Genomic DNA, 20,364 nt, shown 5'->3' on the forward strand with positions numbered 1-20,364 from the left:
TTATTCCTATTCTCAAGAGCTTTTTCTGCTATGGGCTTCCTGGGGCGTTTGGTTCACAGAGGGGAAGACTGCAATGGGGTGGGGCAGAGCGAGAGAGAGAAAAGGGTGTAGAGGCTTTGTCACTAAATCTCCTCTTTGCAAATGCCAGGCAAGCCTGTTCTAAGCCACTGCTATTTTCATTCCAAAAAGTCCCAGAGTTCTGGGGGTCAGCGAGGTGTAATATAAAGAGCAAGACCAGCTGGGCTGTTTCAGCCTGGGCCTGCTGGGTGGCTGTCTCTTCTTCAAGGAGGAAATTTGCCTAAGTGCCTTTTAAGAGGAAGAGCAGCGCAAGCGTGTGGGGTAGTACATATGTCCTCTTTCATTCCACAAAGACTACAGTCCTACTAAGTGCCAGGTGTAGGCTCTGGGCCTCCTACACATGCGGGCTTGACTCCATAACTTAGCACATGGCCCTCTACGTAAAGGGACAAGAGAACCCCTTCTTCCCCTTGAAATTTGCTCCTTGCTCCCCATAGAGGAGCCTTTCAGCCACAGTCAGGCAGCGATTGATCCTCTGACCCCAGGCCAGGCAGGGGGCCTGGATAAAGCCTAGACAAAGACACTGATGTAAGCGGGGAAAGCAGAAAGTGAAACCCAAGCAGGCCAGGTTTTCAGTAAAGAATGTGACCCGAGAAGTTGAAGGCTGCCCCTTGGCTCTTTCCAGGCCTCTGGGTCACTCCTCATCTGCCTCCATCACGGACAAGGATGAGAGCGATTAGCATTCCTCGGCTCAGAGGAGGCAACGGAGACCTTTTTTGCATCACATCCTACATACACTAAAGACTGTCCAGATCCTCCCAGTCCCCCCCAAACTCAACCTCCAAAGTTGCTGTGGAAGAAACTTCATCAAGAGCCCCCATTACAGATGGAGTTGAATCCTCTCACCTTCACATGGAACCTCCAAAGCCTTCACCAGGTGGATTTATGTCCCCCCAGCCTCTGATCTGTGGTCAGAGACTCTGGCTGCTGACAGCATAATCGCTATTATATATTATACATTGTATAATAATATAATAATAATGAATGCACTTGCCCTTTTTATGTAGTACAGAAGCGGCCAGGTTCTCCACCACAGAGGCTGGAGGTCAGGCTGCCATAAACTCTCCGAGGGAAGCCCTCTTCAAATATGGGAGGAGGGGAGGGGAAATCCATGTGCCCCTGCCTGAGACCCCTGGAGGGAGGGTTTGCTCTCTTTCCCAGGGCTCATAGCGCCACCGTTGCTGTTGCTTGCAGAGTCAGAGGGGAGAATTGGGCTGAATGTAAATACTTAACCCCATCAGAGAGGTGTCAGTGAGCCATAAATAGTACTGCAGGCAAGAGCCATGCATCGCTGATTCACACTTGTCACGGCCCTCGTTCCCTAAAATCCAGTTCGCTGCCCGACTCTTTCTTGACACAGGAGATCCATGATGATGAGCTGTGAATTTTTGGAGTCTTTTAAAATACCATGATTTCCACTAATACCCTTTTGATGCTTTAAAATGCACGTGGTAATTTTAACGAAATTTTTAAAATTTTTCTAATTTGCAAAAGCTTAAAAAAGTGATTGTCTAAAACATAACCATCCTTCTAATAATCATTCAGAGTAATATTTGTCCTGCACCCACTGGAAGCTCATCTAGAGTTAAGGATAAAGAGCAGAAGCAAAGTCCAAGTGACAGCTCCTGTCCTCAGAGAGCCTTCATTCTAGTTGAAGATGACAAAGCACCAATATGTAAAACATTAACAATCATACAAGAACTCAACAAATGACACAAGCCAGTAAATAACTAATGAACAAATGAATCAACAATATGTCAAATTCCATGAGTCCCATATCTAAATGTTGGCTCTGTCAGTGAGTAGAGAAGGGATAGAGTGGAAATTAAGTCTGTAGAATTCACTTCAGATACTCTATAGTCTCTCCCCAGTTATTCTTCTGAGGATGAAAAGGGGAGGGAGAGGGGCACCCATGTCATATAAGTCACCAACACGTCAACATTATAATGGAACAGGAGTTCCTCCCAGTCCCAGTCACTACTTTTAAACGTTGGAGTTCCTGACGCTGCTGTTCTGGAGTTTGGAGTTCTGGGCGCTTGTCTCACACTCTTGGCACTTGATTTGTCTTTAGTACAAGCAACTAACACCAGCCCTGGGGTGTCTCCTGTGAGTTCCAGATACATGTAATCAATGGCCTAACTGAATCCTGCCTGTATCACCCTGTAAATAAAAATTTAAGACTTGTCTGTATTAGTCTGCTTGGCCTGCCATAACAAAATACAACAAATTAGGTGACCGACACAACAGAACTTTATTTTCTCACAGCTCTGGAGGCTGCAAGGCCAAGATCAAGGTGCCAGCAGGGTTGGTTCCTGGTGAGACTCTCTTCCTAGCTTGCAGATGGCACCTTCATGCTGTGTCCTCATATGGCCTTTCCTCTTTGTGCACCAGAAAGAGAGCGCTATCTCTGGTGGCTCTTCCTCTTTTTACAAGGACACCAGTCCCATTGGGTTAGGGCCTCACCCTTATGACCTCATTTAACTTTAATTACCTCCTTAAAGCCCCATCTCCAAATACAGTCACATTGGGAGTTAGAGCTTCAAGATGTGGATTTGGTGGAGGGGACACAATTCAGTCCATAACACTGTCCACGTCCCAGTTCCCTGTATTCTCAACTTAATTATTTTGATGAGTCTTGATAGATTGTGAGTTCCTTGAGGATGGGGACAATATCTCATTTCATCTTGGAAGCCTTAGAACCTGGTACAATGCTCGGTCCAGAAAACATATTAAAGAAACACTTGTTGAGTTGAATTAAATGGAACTTATTTCTCCATCATTGCCCCAGTAGTTGAGCGACTTATCACCAGTCACCTGGAATATTTTGATGATTTCCTAACTAGTCCAACACCTCCAATATCCCGATACTCCCTATACACTATCACCAGAATGTTCCTACTAAAACAAAAGTTGGATCACACCTTGGTTTACCCTCAAAATCCTCATTTCCATTTCCATTTGAAAGCTCAAAATCCAGCTTCCCATTGCCTATAAGATTTAGCCTAATATGTTTACTGGGGCTTATAATAAAAAGAAGAGCCTTGAATGCCACGTTCCTTAGCATGGCATCCAAGTTCCTCCTCCTGATGTGGCCCTGATCTGCCTTTCATGCTACTCTCCTATATTGCAGCCTGCGTCTCTCCAACTCCACCTTCAGGGGTTCCCAGGGCTGGCCCATGGCCTTCCTGCATGAGGATCCCCTGGGGAACTTCTTTATAGTTCAAGGTTCCTGGTTCCACACCGGGAGAATGCTGGTCTGGAGAAGGGCCTGGGAACTTGTATGTTAAAGTCTGCTGCATGAGAAGAATGAGAAGACAAGCCACAGAATGGGAGAAAATATTTGCAAAACATGCCTGATAAAGGACTGTTATCCAAAATATATAAAGAACACTTAAAATTTAACACTAACAAAACGAACAACCTAATTAAAAAATGAGCAGAAGATCTGAACAGACACCTCACTAGAGAAGATATACACCTCACTAAATAAGCATATGATAAGATGTTCAACATCACGAGTCATCAGGGAATTGCAAATTAACACAACACTGAGATACCACTATACACCTGTTAGGACACTGACAACACCAAATGCTGGCAACGATGTGGAGCCACAGGAACTCTCATTCATTGCTGGTGAGGATGCAAAATGGTACAGTCACTTTGAAAGACAGTGTGGCAGTTTCTCACAAAACTAAATATACTCTTACCACATGATCCAGCAATTGTACTCCCTGGTATTTACCCAAATGAATTGAAGACTTCTGTCCACACAAAAAATTGCACACAGATATTTCTAGCAACTTTATTCATAATTACCCAATCTTGGAAGCAGCCAAGACATCCTTCAGTAGGTGAGTGGATAAATAAACTATGGTACATCCAGACAATGGAATATTTTTCGGCACTAAAAGGAAATGCCATGAGAAGACATGGAGGAAACTTAAATGCATATTACTAAGTGAAAGAAGCTAATCTGAAAAGGCTGCATACTATAGGATTCCAACCATATGACATTCTGGAAAAGGCAAAACTGTGGAGACAGTAAAAGGATCAGTGGTTGCCACTGATGGGGGGCAGGGTGGGAGGGGATGAATAGGCAGAACACAGAGGATGTTCAGGGCAGAGAAACTACTCTGTATGATACTATAACAATGGATACCTGTCTTTATATATTTGTCCAAACTCACAGAATGTACACCACCAAGAGTGATTGCTACGTAGGTTCATCACTTATAACAAATGTCCCATTCTGGTGGGGGATGTTGATAATGGAGGAGGCTGCGGGTGGCATGGAGACAATCTCCATACTTTCTGTTCAATTTTGCTGTGAACCAAAAATTGCTCTAAAAAATAAAGTTTATTAATTTTCTCAAAAGCACTGCAATGGAGAGGTTTGGGCACTTTCCCCCAGCGCTCACTGAAGCCAGCACACCCCGTGCGCTCTCAGCCCTCCCTGCACTTGCTCTTGCTGTTCCTTCAGCCTTGACTTTTCTTTCCCCCTTTCCCTACCTTCCAAAATTCTGTCTGCTGTTAAGACTTAGCTGAAATATCACCTCTTTTCAAAACTTCCTTGGCTCCCCAGGCGGAGAGCATCAGCTTTGGAGTCACGTGGACCTGGCTCAAAGCTTCACTCTGACACAAAATGCTATAGTCACGTATCTGGGAGGTTCCTGACACTCTTCAAGTCTCAGTTTCCACCTTTGTGAAATGAGGATGATCATTGTCTCCAACTCATGAGCCCGTGGGGATTAGATGAAATAATGAAGGCAAGAGCTCAGCACAGTCCCTGGCACACAGGAGGCTCTCTAATAAACAGAGCCATTAGATTTAAGAGCCCTGACCCAGGGCTTCCGGGGCACCTGCCTGCGCCTTTATTACAGTGCCTGTTTAATTGGCCTGGGGAGGGAAGACAGTGTTTACTGAGAATGCTGACAGCTCTGAAGGCTGTAAACACAGACACTGGGAGCGAGGAGGAGGTGGGGGGGTGGGGGGGCTGCTTGCTCTCTGCCTAAGGCTCCTTCCTGACCCTGGAACCAGTGGGACTGTGGTGCTCAGGGCACCACGGCAGAGCGAGGAAGATTCCATTCTTGATTAAATGCATAAGGGCGCACCCCTTGGAGATGGGGGTTGGGGGGGAGGACCTGTGCAGTATGCAAACTCAGATACTATAAATCCTCTGAAGGGTGGGGCTCCAGGACTCTGCTCTGAGCTGCAAGTTGGGGTGTCTAGGCCCCTTGGCTGTCTCTGATTCTCTTTTTTTTGACCCTGAGAAAGTCTTGCTGCTCCCCCATTCTACCCCCGCCCTCTGAAGCATGGAGGATGAAGCCTGTCCTCTGGGCACACGATAGGCAATTAACTGGGTCTTGTCTCTAACCGGCTTCTTTAATATAGGAGAAATGTAGTCCCCAAAGCCTTTCAAAAGCCCCGTCTTTCCTATGGTACTGATGTACATATGGGAAGTCTCTTCAAGCACTGTCTCCTCTCCATGGCTTACTTCTCCCAACTGCCCTAACACAACACACACACACACACACACACACACACACACACACGCGCGCACTATATACAAACTCTTCAGGGAGCTGCCCGGCCCTGGCTCAGAAGAGAGGCTCTGTGGAAAGCAGGAAAGGAAAGAAAAGAGTTTTGAGTGATTCTGCAGTTCTTTCCAGGTTCTAGCAAGGGGTGGGCAGTATCACAGCCAGTTTGAAAGAACCGAGAAAGAGAATACCGGGAGAGAAAATTTAGACTGTAAAGTGCTATGATGACTTCCAAAAAGAGCCACTTGTGGGAAATGGCACCCCAATCATTTGGCCACAAAAATTTTAGAAAGAAAGATATAAACCTGTACTGTCTAGCACAGGAGCCACGGCCACAACTTGCTACTGAGCGCTTGAAACGTAGCTGGTCCAAACTGAGATGTGCTGTAAGTGTACCATCCATAATGGATTTAGAAAACTTAGTATAAAAAAAGAGTGTAAAATATTTTGTTAATAATTATTTTATATTATTAGATATTGACATGATAATATTTTGGATACATTGAATTAAATTAAAAATAAGCTATTAAAATATTTTCACCTGTTTCTTTCACCTTTTTAATGTGGCTACTGGAAAATTTAAAATTACTATGTGACTTACATTCTATTTTTATTGAAGCCTCTCCCCTGGGCTTCATTTTTGTCCAGGTGCAAACTATATTGGGATGCTGAAACCTTTCTCATTTATCGTGGATCACTCTGGCTCACCAGCTCTTCAATCTACCCCACTTCCCGCCAACACCACGCAGGACCAGTTGAGGGGTGATGGGGTGAGGGGAGGCCACTAAGACTCTCAGTGCCTCCTCCCTCACACCGCAGAGGTTGCTAAGATCTGCCATCCTCCACCCCCAGGCTTTCATGGAATTTTGAACCATCTACTCTGTCCAAAACAAAGCCTTCTTCTCCTACCTGTACTAGAGGACCCACCCCTGAACCCCTCATCCCCCGTCTCCTTTTCAATCACTATCGCAACTGCCACCCTTGTTATCACTGTCCTCTCCCTTGGCCCTATCTCCATTCCTCCCACCCTCATCATCACCTCTCACACAATTGCCCTGCATCCTTCTGCCCGTCCAACGGACCATCTCCTCCCTGTCTCCAAGGAGGAGCCCTATCAGCATTTGTTGCCTTTGATGCTGCGTCCAGCCTCTAAGCCCTCCTAAGCTGAGAGTTTTGCATGGCTGGGCTCCCAACTTCATTCTGGCAGCTGAGACCTACAGTAGCCAGATTGCAGGGCTTGGAGAACCAAGGAACAATTCTGGGATGGGGTGAGGCCACATTCCTCTCAGAAGCTGATGCTGCTTATCACATTGTAGAGGTAGGATACAGAAGAGTGACCAAATGAGGGAGCAACCTATTCAGCACAGGGAGCATGGTTTGCTTAGCAAGGAAGAACAAAACAAAGCCTCACCAAATATAAGAGCTAATATGTACTGATGAGGCTCAGGGCCAGACTCCACGCTAAGTGAGCAGCACGCACTGCCTCATCAGATCCCTACGGCACCCCCATGAGGCTTAGATAAGGGGAGTAACTTTTGTCACCCTGGTGTGGACTTGGGCGGGCTCCCTCCAGAACCCACACTCCAAACCACTGTTCTGCACTGCTTCGTCATAAAGCATAAACGTTCACTCCATCATCCACTCATTCATTCACCGGTCACTCATTCAGCACCACACACTGACAGCCTCTGAGAAATGCACCAGCTCATTGGTTCTCCTTCAGCTTCTAGGCTGGCCAGGCACATGCTAGACACTTGGGCTGTAAAGATGAATAAATCACAATCCCGAACTCACAGAGCTCATACAGGTTTTCAGGGGCCAAAAGAGATTTGGAAAAGGCTAACTCTACCTGCAGACCCCATTCCCATTCTACTGGTGGAGAAAGTGAGGCCGGGTAGAAGGGGCAAGGTTGTGGTGAGTGTTAAATCTCTCCTGACTTAATGTGGTAAGTAAGAGCCTGGATTCTCTAACCAAACCAGGCTTTGTCATCCGGCCCCACCCTTTCCTGGAGATTTTGCAGACATGCTCTGTCGCTGCTTGGCTACAGGTCCTCTTGACAGACTCAGCATGTCTTCTTCTGCCTTCATCCCCATTGGCTGCTATGGCAATGCACAGCAGGAATGTCCAGGCTCAAGTCAAAACTCATCCTTTCTAGAAACTCTACTTAATTCAGGATGCCCATCTCCTGTATCCTTCTGAATTTGTGTGCTCACATGTTCCCTATAGTAGTATATACTTGCATGCCGCTTTGTACATGTTCTTAAATTTCAAATATGTATGCATTAGCTCCCCAAGCACACTTTGAACTTCTTAAAGGCAAGGACTAAATGGTTCTTTCATATCTTACCTTGTCCTTCCCAATCTCAGCATTTGGTAGCAACCCAGCCTATTTGAATGCTGATGGCTTGATCTATTGTGCGCAGACATGATTGTGTGTATGTGTGTGTGTGTGTGTGTGTGTCTATCTGGGTAGTATCCTGAATCAGTATGTATAGCAGGGGTGTTTCTGCATACAAGCATCAGCATAAGCACATGCACGTGTCTGTGTGGATGAATTCTCCAGCTATTACAGTTATGGAAGCTTAGACACACATCAGCACAATCCATCAATTTCCAGACGTTAGCTCTCATGATAATTTCCTGCCAAATCTTGGAGTTGCAATTAAGAAAGTAGATAATTTGAAACATTTTCCTCTGCATGTTGAGATGGATTATAATCCTAATTTGATAAAGACTCTTAATGACTCATCAGCCACCCTTGGCTTCTCCTCAGGTCAGCCAACTTCCCAGGCGCTAGGAGGCAGCAATGCTCAGGCCATTACATGTTATTGCTTCTGCAGCACTAACACAAAAAACACAACAAAGCCACAACTACACCGCAGCCCTTGAATTCTCTTTTCTTCAGCTCCTAGATTTGGGCCTCGATTTTCTTTTCCTGGCTTTGAACAAAGCCTCTAATTTCCTGACAACCCAAATGCTCTCCCCAGGGTCTTTGCACACTGCCAGAGTGGCAGCACCATGTACTGTAGCCTTCCCTCTGCGTAGGCAGTGGTGGAGGGAGTCACTGTTCTCAAACCGCTGGGCCCCATCCCCACCACAATTTGTTTCCTAGGAAGTGCTCCCCAAGTCCAAAGGGTGGGGTTCCCGGGAGCAATTACTATTTCAAGTTGTTTACAGACAATAACCACGTAATAGCCCCCTCTCTGCATTGGCGGACCAGGGGTCAGAAAGTGCAGAAGGCCATTCAGAGGTTACCCCACCCATACCCTTCCCTCCTGGCAAAGCGGCCCCTCGTCCAGCCCCCCGCTTAGATAATTAAAATCTTCACAGAAGCCAAAGTCACGATTTCCCTTGAGTCACCCACTCTAGAATTTAAGAACTCTGATTCTCAGAAAGTAAGACTCCTGTGGACATGTGTGCAGTGGACATGCACACACAAGCGCCCGTCATAGATTAACAAATAGAACCCACATTCACACAGCACAGAGGCAGAATGCATACACATGCAAGGACTTCTCTGAATGACTCTTGACCCTGCGATCAGGTAAGGGAGTATGGAGGAAAGAGAGGCTTAGTCAATCAGCAAATACATATCTTTGTTGCATGCCTACTGTGTGCCAGACACTGTGCTAGGCACTGTGGGACACTGATGCACAAAAAGGACGAATAAGCTGGTGTTAATCAAACATGGTTGGACCTGTGCTTGCTGCATTCTGGGTTAGAGCAGGCAGGGGTGGCATCTGCAGTCAGGATCAGCCTTCTGAGCTCTGATTCCCTTCCCATCCCTCCCCCATGTGTGCACTCACCCTGTCCCTGCTCTATGCTGTCCTCCCTGTCACAGGTAGGCCTGGGGTGAGATAAAAAGCCTCCACTTCCCCAACCCCACTCCCGCACTGGGCATTCCATCAATGTGACAAATGCTCTCTGGGCAGGACCCCTGAGGCTGTCTTCTCTGCCACCTACCCCTCCTTCCTTCCCAATGAGTCCAGAGAGATCTGAGCAGAGGGCTGATGGATAGCCTTGTCTCATTGTTCCAGACTCTGAATCCAACAGGGGCCTGGGAGAGCTGTATAAATCAGAGCCTGGGCTGGGCTCTCACCAGCGAGATGACTCAACAAGAGGAATGGAAGGCAAGGGACCATAAAACTGTCTGTGGGCTAAGTTGTTTCATTTCAAGTCAGGGCCAGGGAGAGAAAATGTTTGGTTCTTGGGAGACAGCCTCATTTGAAGAGGATGGATAAGCTGGTGGAGGTCTGCATGTCTGGATGCTCAGAGAGAGGGAGGCCGAGAGAGGCCAGCTCCACAGGAGGACACTGGATGAGTAGTCCTCATTTCTGGTGTCCACTCATTCCCATCAACCAAGAGGGGTGGGGGATGCTTATATCCCAAACTTTGCTGATATTTGGAAAAATTAGCCTCTAGTGAGGAGAGAAAATTCTCACCCCAGATGGCTGATAAACCGTTATTTTCTCTTCTCTGAGGTAGAAACAGCTGGGGGAAAAAAAAGGCAGTGCTGATGATGGCTCAAACCATCAAACCATGACCAGGTAGAGGCAGGAGTCATTCGCATGTCATTTACTCAAACATTTATTGAGCAGCCACTGTGTGCCAGGCACTGTGCTCGGTGGCAGGGCACAGTGCAGAAAGGACAGAATCATTAGATTTCACTCTCAAGGAGCTCACAGTCTAGTGGGAGAGACAGCGAGACAGAATCATAAATCAATGGCATGGAGTTCATTATCCTTCATCACAGCACCTGTGTCATATCGCTGCATTTATTGATTTGCTTGCCATTCTCCCCTGATAAGACTGGAAGCTCCTTAAAAGGAGAAAGGAAAAGGAACCAATGTTTGAGTGCCAAGTACATGCTCCTGTTAGGCATTTGATAGTCATTTCATCTCCACCATACGCATCATTGTAGATTTCATTATCCTCCTTTTACAGATGAGAAGATTGAGGCTCCAAGAGGTTAACTCACTTGCCCAAGGCCAAAGTTAGTCTGTGGGAGAGCTGGGACTCAACCCAAATCCTCCACACCCTGTTCAGGGTCTCACTCACGTTGTGCCTTCAGCACCTGAAGCAGCACCTAACTTGTGCGTTGTTGATGCTATAAAGGAGAGAGGGGTATAGAGGAGTGCGTGGTTAATGCGGGGTGGGCCGGTCAGGGAAGACATGGCAGAGGAAGGGCTTACTGAATAGTGTTAAAGAACAAATGGAATTTGCCAAAATGACAAGGGACAGAAAGTCAGTGCAGGTGGAAATGACACGTGCAAAATGACGTGGAGGCATGAAATAGCATAGCGTATATCGGCCACCTACTCAAAAGCTCCCTGATCCACCCATGACCCCTCCCATGCCTCCCTTTCCAGGCTTAAGAAGCAGGAGCTCAGTAGTTAGTTAAGAAGCAAATGGACGGGGGCAGCCCCGTGGTGGAGTGGTTGAGTTCTCATGCTCTGCTTCGGTGGCCCAGGGTTTCACCAGTTCGGATCCTGGGCATGGACATGGTACCGCTCATTAGGCCACGTTGAGGCGGCGTCCCACATGCCACAACTAGAGGGACCCACAACTAAAATATACAACTATGTACTTGGGGGATTTGGGGAGAAAACGCAGAAAAAAAAATGAAGATTGGCAACAGTTGTTAGCTCAGGTACCAATCTTTAAAAAAAAAAAATAAATAAATCATTCTGGACTTTAAAACAAAAAGAACCAAATGGACGGCAGTGATACAACGGGACCTCTGTACTGTGGGGGGGACTGTGTGTCTTGTTTGTTATTTTGACTAGATTACAAGATCCAGGTAGGATCCAGTCTGCCTTTCTCACAAGTATAATTCCAGCACCTAGAGTGGTGCCTGACTAACTTTGGAATGAGTGACAGAAGTGGACCAGGAAAAGGGGGTGTTCTCTACATCTCTGCCCTCCCATGAGGCTGGTAGAATTGGGCCAATCTAGGAGCCCCTCCTGTTTGGGGTCAGAGAAAATTATTTTAACACCAGACAAGCACCAAGATAGGACCAGAGGAGGTGAGGCCCAGGATCCTTGAGCAGTTGGTGAAGTCCAGCCCTGCCTTCTGGGTCTTCTCTGCTTCTCCCTCTCCAATTCGGATGCCAAAACCAGGCTCTGAGCTCAGAGAAAGGGGGCCACGGAGCAGACCTTGGGCCAGCCCCTAGTCTTCAGCTTATGCTAAAGGGACAGCAAGAGTCTTTGTGAGGCAGAAGCCTGAGGAACACCAATATTTAAGGGACAACATGAGGACGAGGAGCCTACAGTGGAAACTGAGGAGCTGTGAGAGCCAGAATGCCAGCCAGTCATCCACCCACCTTCTTCTCTGGCCTAGTGGCCATCACTCCAGGGAAGCCTGTGGATCACCAGCCCAGTCTCTAGAAACCAGAAAGGTACTAAGCAAGGACAAGAATAGGAGAAGAAAAAACAGTGGATGAGAGAGTTGCACAATTATTTTTTTTTAATTTTTTTTAAAAGATTTTATTTTTCCTTTTTCTCCCAAATACCCCCAGTACACAGTTATGGTGCATTTTTAGTTGTGGGTCCTTCCAGTTGTGGCATGTGGGACGCTGCCTCAACGTGGCCCGACAAGCGGTGCCATGTCCGCACCCAGGATTCAAACCGGCGAAAACCCTGGCCGCCGAAGCAGAACATGCGAACTCAACCACTCGGCCACGGGGCCGACCCCTCACAATTATTTTTTAACAGAATGAAGAGGGAAGAGTGGCAACTGCCTCAACAGAGAGAAGAAATCACAAGCCAAGGGCCTGCGATGAGGGCTGGTCCACTCTGCAGAGCCCTGAGAGGGTCAGCCCTCGGAGGCACCAGGCACCAAGGCCAGATGCCTGGGTAGACAGGGGGCACTGGTGGAAAGTCTGTTTATAGGAGTCCCCACCCTCTCCACCCTGCCAGTCAGCCACACCCCTCTATCCTCCAGGAAATGAGCGTTTTTTTCCTTTGGAGAAACTGAATAACAATATTCGACTTGGTGGAAGGTGAAGAGAATTGAGGAGAGGTCTGCATGCTGAACTGTGTGACCATTAGCCCTTTCTCTGGCCTTGCTAGTGACTCTTCCACACCACCAACCAGTAGATTGGAAGATTCTTCCTTGAAGAACTGGACAGCCCCAGAGACAATTCCAGTCACTGACATCCACAGTTCCCTCAACAAAAAGATTCACTTTCCACCTGATCACCCTCTGCCCACAAGCCAACAAACTGCCACCTATAGAAAAAGCTTCAGCTTCTAGTGCCTCTTTCTTAAATCTGAATAAGCAGTCAAGAATCATCAGATATTTAAAGAAAGCCTCAAATGTGAAAAAGGGAGCAAATAAACAGGAAAAAGGGAGATCTGAGTTGATAGAGATTTTGCAAACAGCCAAAGAAAAGTTCAAAAAGAGCAATAACACTAATTCAACAAGATAAAAGGAAAGGGTGATTCATAAAACAAGAAGAAATTACAATGAAAAATGAAAGAATTAAATGTAAAAAGCCTCTTTTACGTTAAAATTAAAATTCAAAATTTCAAAAACTCAGAAGGTTTAGAAGACAAAGCTGAGGAAATCTTCCAAAGAGCGAAGTGAAAGGAAAGAGATGAGTAGGAGAGAAATGAAGGACATTAGTCTCCTGATTAATCCCCACAAAGAATGAAAAAAGATGTATATCATATCTATCAATGCCCACCACCATCATCATTATGACACTTGAAATCACGAGGGATAAATCAAAGTTCCTAAAATCTTCTAAAGAGAAAAAACCAGGTAGAAGAAATAAGAATAAGAACATTAAACTTCTTTGAAAGCAAAATCAGAGGCTAAAAGACAGCAGAGAAATACCTTCTAAATTCTGAAAGAAAATATTTTTAATCTAGGATTCTATATGCAAATAAATTATCAGTCACATAACAGAGTGGTATAGTGAGACTTTCAGGTAGTCAATGACTCAAGAAAATTACTTCCCAAGCGCTCATTCTTAAGAAGTTATTGGAGGATAGGATTTAGTAAAGTTAGACGATGGTCCAGTAAAGATAGAGAATTCAGGAAACTGGGGATCCATTATGGGAAGGCAGTAAAGGAAATACTCAAAATGATGGTAAAGCGAAGCCTGAGGATAACAGCTATGTGGTATTCCAATTCCAAGAGAACCCAATCCAGATTGGAGCAGAAGAAAAGAAGGTTCTTGGAGAGATAACTGTAGGGACGAAAATGGAACAGACGGGCTTGAATGTGTGGAACACAGTATTCACAGATATGTAGTAGAGTAGTTGAGCCATTTGAAAAAAATTAATTATATTTGGACATCCAGTCAATAAAAAAGGAGGCAATTATTAACTCCAGGAAAAACAAAGAATTGTACAAAAGAGGACACGTGATCACAGTGCACTACTTGACTCAGGAGTAAATAATATTTGCATAGTCATTAGCATACAAACACTAAATACCAATTTAACAAAAAAGAAAGTTTATGTTGGAGAGAGAGGAGGAGGGAAGTGCAGGGATAGAGTTGGAGGAGAACGGTATGGAAGAACTAAGTTCTCATCTACCATGGTAGAAAGTCAATATATAATTTCTAAAATTAGTAAATCAAGACATAGCAGTATACTATTTAAAAACAAGGCAATATATACAAAAGAAACAAACTGTAAGAGCTGAGGGTGACTGCCTTGGAAAATGGGACTTGGGAATATGAAGGAGTGAGGTAAGGCAACTCTTGATTTCCAAACTATGTATATGTACATGTATTCTTTGATTAAAATAAAAATTAAACTTTTGTAAAAGGGTCCCTATGGCTCACATACAGTCCAGCTTAGCTCCTCAGGATATGAGATCAGATGTTGATTTGGGGCCAAAGCTCTGACCAAAATAAATGATGTGTTTTTATCCGAGTGTCTGCATATACCCCTTGGGGATCCGACACAGTGTTTGGTGGCCATTAGGCTTCAAAGATTAAGAAATCTGATCCTGGTCCACAGTTGTGGACATTACAGGCAATTCTCAAACATATCATGATATTTCATGTTGGTCTTTCTGATTAGAATGCCTCAATAAACAAACTTCCCAAGTCCCTAAGATGGTGAACTTCTCTTTAACCTTTAAAACTCTTCTAAGCTATTGCCCCTTCCAGAAAGTCTTTCCTGATGCCTCCTCCCCAGAGAGGTCTTTTTCCCTCTCTTGGCCTACTTCTGAATCTTCTGTGTATACACCTAGCAAAGCATCCATCACTGTGTGTTTCAGTTGGAAAGAAGCCATCTCTTCAGCTAATCTGTGATCCTGCCTATAGCGACCAGCTTGTGCTGTTACACTGCAGGGTGAACAACCACAGAATCGCAGTCACTCACAGCACATTATGTTAGCTCACATCACGTGGCACGTCAGCTGTGCCTCTGGTTCCACTCCACATCTTCTCTTCACGTAGGACCCGCCAGAGATGCAGCCCTATTCTGACGTGCCACTCTCCTGGCAGACAGAAATGAGAAAATGTGGGTGAGACCACAAAATGTCCCCAAAGGCCTCTGCTCAGAAGTGACTTATATTACTTCTGCTCAAATTTCATTGGCCAAAGCAAGTCACATGGTCAAGTCTGATGTCAATGGCACGGGTAAGCATAATCCTTTCACAGGGAGAGGCAGCAAACCATTGGGTACAACAATACCATCCACCACAGTCTCCTTGGAAGGGTTCACATCTTATTTTGGTATCCTGGACCTAACACAATGCTTGATACTGAGTAGGTATTCAGTGCATCTTCATTGACTTGAACTGAATTATCAAATAATTTACCTTCATATACAAACCTGAGAACAGAAGGAGATCTGAAAAAGGGAAAGAGCTGATATAGAGCTGGGAGGACACCAGCAACAAGCTCACGGTGTGGGGAACAGCACAAGGCTTGGACTCAAAAGACCTGGGATCCAGTGCCAGCTCTGAATGCCATTACACCTCCTGGGCTCCTCTTTAAATGAAGGAGTTGAACGAGAGACTCTTTAGGGTCCCTTCCAGTTCTAACCTTTCAAAAGTCTGGACTGGAACCCCTCAACCTGGCTTCCTCGGTACCTGCTTGCCAATCTGCCAGCTTTCTACTGATATGGCAACAGGGCCCACAATTAGAAAGAAAACAAGCCCCAAAGTCACTTCACGTGCTAAAATGAGTTTCTAAAAACTGAAAATTTACACATGTCAGTAAAAGAAAATAAAATTATACTTTAAAAATGAGTACATTTTCATCAAAAATGTAGCAGATTTTTAAGTAGCAGATTTTTTTTTAAAAAACAAACCATTGTCTGTTTTGAGCACATTGTTCTAGACGGAGGGACCTCCAGTCACAGGAAAAGTACTTATCATGACATTGCAGAGGGCTGATTACCTATCTGAATGTATCAACACTGAGTTCAGGTTCAGACACGGAAATTGTCACTTCAGTTGAACCTTTCTCGCACATAGTGGAAGTCTGGTGCTTGTTAAACAAATAAATAACCTGTCTTGGTTGGACTTCTTGGGCACTGAAGCTATCATCCCCAACCCAATTTATCCTTATTCCTCTGTATCTGGACCTGGTCTTTGTTTTTTAAAAACTTTTAGGAAAAAAATTGATCTAAAAAGGGTTGAGAAATCCTGTAGCTAATGGGCTGATGTACTAAGAAAATTATTTAACAGATGCTGGGTCCTGAGCCCTGTGTTCTCATCAGCAGATGGCAAACGCTGTCATGACCCTGTTTGATTAGAGAAACTTGTACCCTTAAGTTTCCACCCGTAAATCATTCATGGCAGCCCGGGTGTACGCCACTACTGGATAATAACAACACATACATAGTATTTACTACATCCAGGACCGGACTTGGATCAGTCCAAGTTCTTTACATACATTAACTCTCCTAATTATAGTGACTGTAGGAAATAGCTACTGTTATCAGTGCCATTTTAATGATAGGGGAATCAGGGTACAGCAACGTTAACGAACTTGTCCAAGGTCACACACTGAGTGGCAGGGCTGGGCTTTGAACCCAGGCATCTGGATCGAGAGTCTGTGCTAAAGCCACCTCTCCGTTATAATGCCTGAGTGTGCAGCATGCTGCCAAGTGAGTTGGAGTCATTCCTGGAAACAGATGTAGCCTGGAACCATAAGCATCCCCTCACCCTCTCTCCATTATGGACCCTCCTCACCCTGTCCCTGCAGCAGACCAGGAGACTGCAGTTTCCACTCTCTAATTGTGGGTGTGATGAGGAAAGTAAGTGTGGCGGGCTCCCTCAAACACCAGAAAGGGTAATTTTTTAGGTGGATGCCATCTATCCTCATCCATCTCCAAGTTTCTGGACTTTGTGTCCCTTTGCCTGGATGGGTATAAGGAAAGATAACCTCTCCCTGGGACAACGAGGTCAGTTTCTAGTGGCCACAGCCCTGCAATCACCAGGCAAGACTCTTTCCTGTAAAGACCAATCAATATTGCCCCATCCCACATCCCCACCCTTTCCTGCTCCTCGGTCTATAACTGCTATTGATTACAGCAGAGCCGGGAAGCAAATGCCAAAATATATCAATCAATCACTGAGGTGGCAAAGAGACTTTATTAAAACCATTACACCTTCTTCTGTTTTCCTGCCCACTCCAGCTTCCTCAGCCCAGTGGCCATTTCTTTTGGAAGGTTTCCAAGAACTTTGCAGACATGATCTGATGGCTGGTGGAATTTCCTCTATTGGGGGAAAACTTAGACCCATAGAAGGAGTAAGAACAAGTCCCATGGTGAGAAGATGGAAACCAGGTGTGTGAAAATATGTGCATGTGTCTGTGCAGTGTGTGTATGAAAATGTGCACGTACGTATGTTTGTTTAAGGAAGAACCTAGAACTTAGTCACATTTCAGAAACACTTTGTAATTATCGCTGAAATTTTTACAAATCAATTCCTTCTGGTCGCTTAATGTCCTTCACTAAGTGGTTTAATTTTGAAATTTCACTTTATAATTGGGCTCATTTTAATGCAGAAAGAGGTAGATTTGCATAAGCAAATGACAAACAGTTAACAAAATCCATTAGCAGAGAAGCAGGACTCCAAAGAGCCACACACCTGGGTAGTCGGCTTGGAATCAACACGTGCAGTAAGGAAGTCCCTGCCCGAACCCGGACCAAGTCCTGCTGCCCCTAGCCAGACAGCAGGGAAGGAGGAAAAACATTTCAAGTACTTTAACAGATTGCTAGGATGACAGGAAACCTGCGAGCTTGGCAGGACAGATGAAGTAAGGGAGAATTTTTGCTTGTCAATTAAAGAACAAAGACTTTTTTTTTGGCAAGGAAACTCCAGACAAGGAGTTTAAAAAGTTAAAAAGAATCACTGGTTTTATACAAGTCTTTGACAACTCTTTTTCCTGGTGAAAAGCGCACTGGACTCAGAGAAGAAGGGAATATGGAGAATCTGACTTCCAGCCCTCGTTCTGTCCCTAACTAGCAAGGATCCTCCTGCCCAGAACATAAACTCGGTGGTATCTGAATGTCTATGTTTCTAAAGCTCCTACCATCATCACAAGTAATTGACAAATGCATTCATTCATTCGACAAACATTTATTGAGCCCTTGCTATGGGCAGGTACTGTAGAATTACAGAGAAAAACATGGAGATGGGGTGAAGCCTGAGCTGAGGAACACACAAATAAGCAGTAGACAAGGCCCTGCTCCCATGGAACTTAGAGTCTGATGGAGGGCTGTGGACTGAACTGTGTCCCCCCAAATTCATGAGTTGACGCCCTAACCCCCAATGTGACTGTATTTGGGCCTTTAGAGAAGTAATTAAGGTTAAATGAGGTCATGGCAGGGATGCAGGGGGCCCTAATTCAAAAGGACTGGTGTCCTTATAAGAAGAGGAAGAGACACCAGAGATCTCTCTCTCTTCATGCGCACACAGAGAAGAAGCCGTGTGAGGACACAGCAAGCAGGTGCCATCTACAAGCCAGGAAGAGAATCCTTACTAGGAACCAGCCCTGCTGGCACCTTGATCTTGGACTTTCAGCTTCCAGACCTGTGAGAAAATAAAGTTCTGTTGTTTGAGCCCCCCAGTCTGTGGTGTTTTGTTATGGCAGCTGGAGCAGACTAATACATGGGGGGAGAAGGGAAGGGCACAATGCTATGGAGCACAAATTAGGGGCACCTCGCCCAGTCTAGGGGATGAGGGAAGGTTCCCAGAAGGCCTGACATCTAAAGGGTCAGGAAGATTAGCAGCAGAAGAAGACAGGGTGGGAGGCGGGGAGGTGCTCCCAGGATACCTGCGCATGTGAAGATCCAGAGGTAAGAGGAGCAGGTGCTGTTGGAGGAGTTGAACACACTTCCTTGCAGATGGAGCCTAGAGTGTCAGAGGAAGAGTAGCAAGAATGAGGCTGAGGAGGTAGGGGAGCCAGCTGGGGGAGGTTTCTTAAGCAAACATGCCCCCCAAGATCTTGAACGCTGAGAAGCTGCTATACCTTTTGAAACTTTGGACTTACCGCATTGATGCTTCTGACTGTGCTGAAAAAAATGCCGCCTTGACTTCTGCAGGCACAGGGAAGTAGTCAGCTTTTCTTGCCACCCTAGCCAGTGATATCTTTCTTCAGCATGTGAGCATATGTTCCTTGTGGAAATGCTTTGCTTTTTCATCCATAAGCTTCCTCCTGGCCTTTCAAAGCATCTTCTGGGACAGCCTCTTCTTCCGGTGCTTGCCTTCAGTTCTGCAAAAATTCCTTTGCTTTCTCTTAATAATTGCTAGTGCTTATTGAGTTAGCTAATGCTAACCATGTACCAGGCACTGTTTTAAGGGCTTTACGTGTATTAGCTCTTTTAATCCTCACAACATCCCTATGAAGTAGATTCTATTAACTTCAGTTTATGGGTGAGGAATTGGAGCATAGAGATTAAGCCACTTGACTGAAGCCACTCTGCTAAATGGAGAAGTCAGGATTAAAACCAGGGCATTGGGTGTCCACCCTCTCAACCACTATGTTATATTGTCTTTGGGGAAAAAAAGGGATGGTGCCGGCCCTGTGGCCGAGTGGTTAAGTTCATGTGCTCCACTTCAGTGGCCCAGGGTTCACCAGTTCAGATCCTGGGCATGGAGCTATACACTGCTCATCGAGCCGTGCTGTGGCAGCATCCCACATAGAAGAACTAGAATGACTTACAACTAAGATACACAACCATGTACTGGGCTTTGGGGAGAGAAAAAAAAAAGGGACAGAGAAACTGGAGCTCAGTTAGGTTCTCATGGCTAGTTTAAGTGCTGGGGATCTTTCTGACTCCAGAGTCTATGCTCTTAACTTCTTGAGGGAATAGAGAAGAGGAAGAATGGCTTTGAGAGTTACTCAGGAATTGGACTAGATAGAACTATCACAGAGTAGCTGGAGAATAAGGGAGAGGGAGATGGAGAGAAAGAGGAAGTCAAGGTGACACCCAGGTCTCTAGGTAAACTGTACAACCAAACCTTCATCACCTTATGCCACCTATTCACTTATTCATTCATTCTTTCATTCATTTAACAAATGCTTATTCAGAACCTACTATATCTCAGGAACCAGGCTTGGAAAAGAGGAACAGGTGAACACAGAGAATGACCATGACCCTCGCCAGCCCCTTCCCCTTGCCCTCATCTAAGGGGCTCAAGGACTTTACATTCTAGGGGATAGGGTTGATATGTAAATAAATACAACAAATTATTACAGTGTGACATATATATATATATATATATATATATATATATATATATATATAATCTTTCTGTCTATAAAGGA

Source organism: Equus asinus, chromosome 20 (genome assembly GCF_041296235.1).
Source record: "Equus asinus isolate D_3611 breed Donkey chromosome 20, EquAss-T2T_v2, whole genome shotgun sequence".
Taxonomy (NCBI): domain Eukaryota; kingdom Metazoa; phylum Chordata; class Mammalia; order Perissodactyla; family Equidae; genus Equus; species Equus asinus.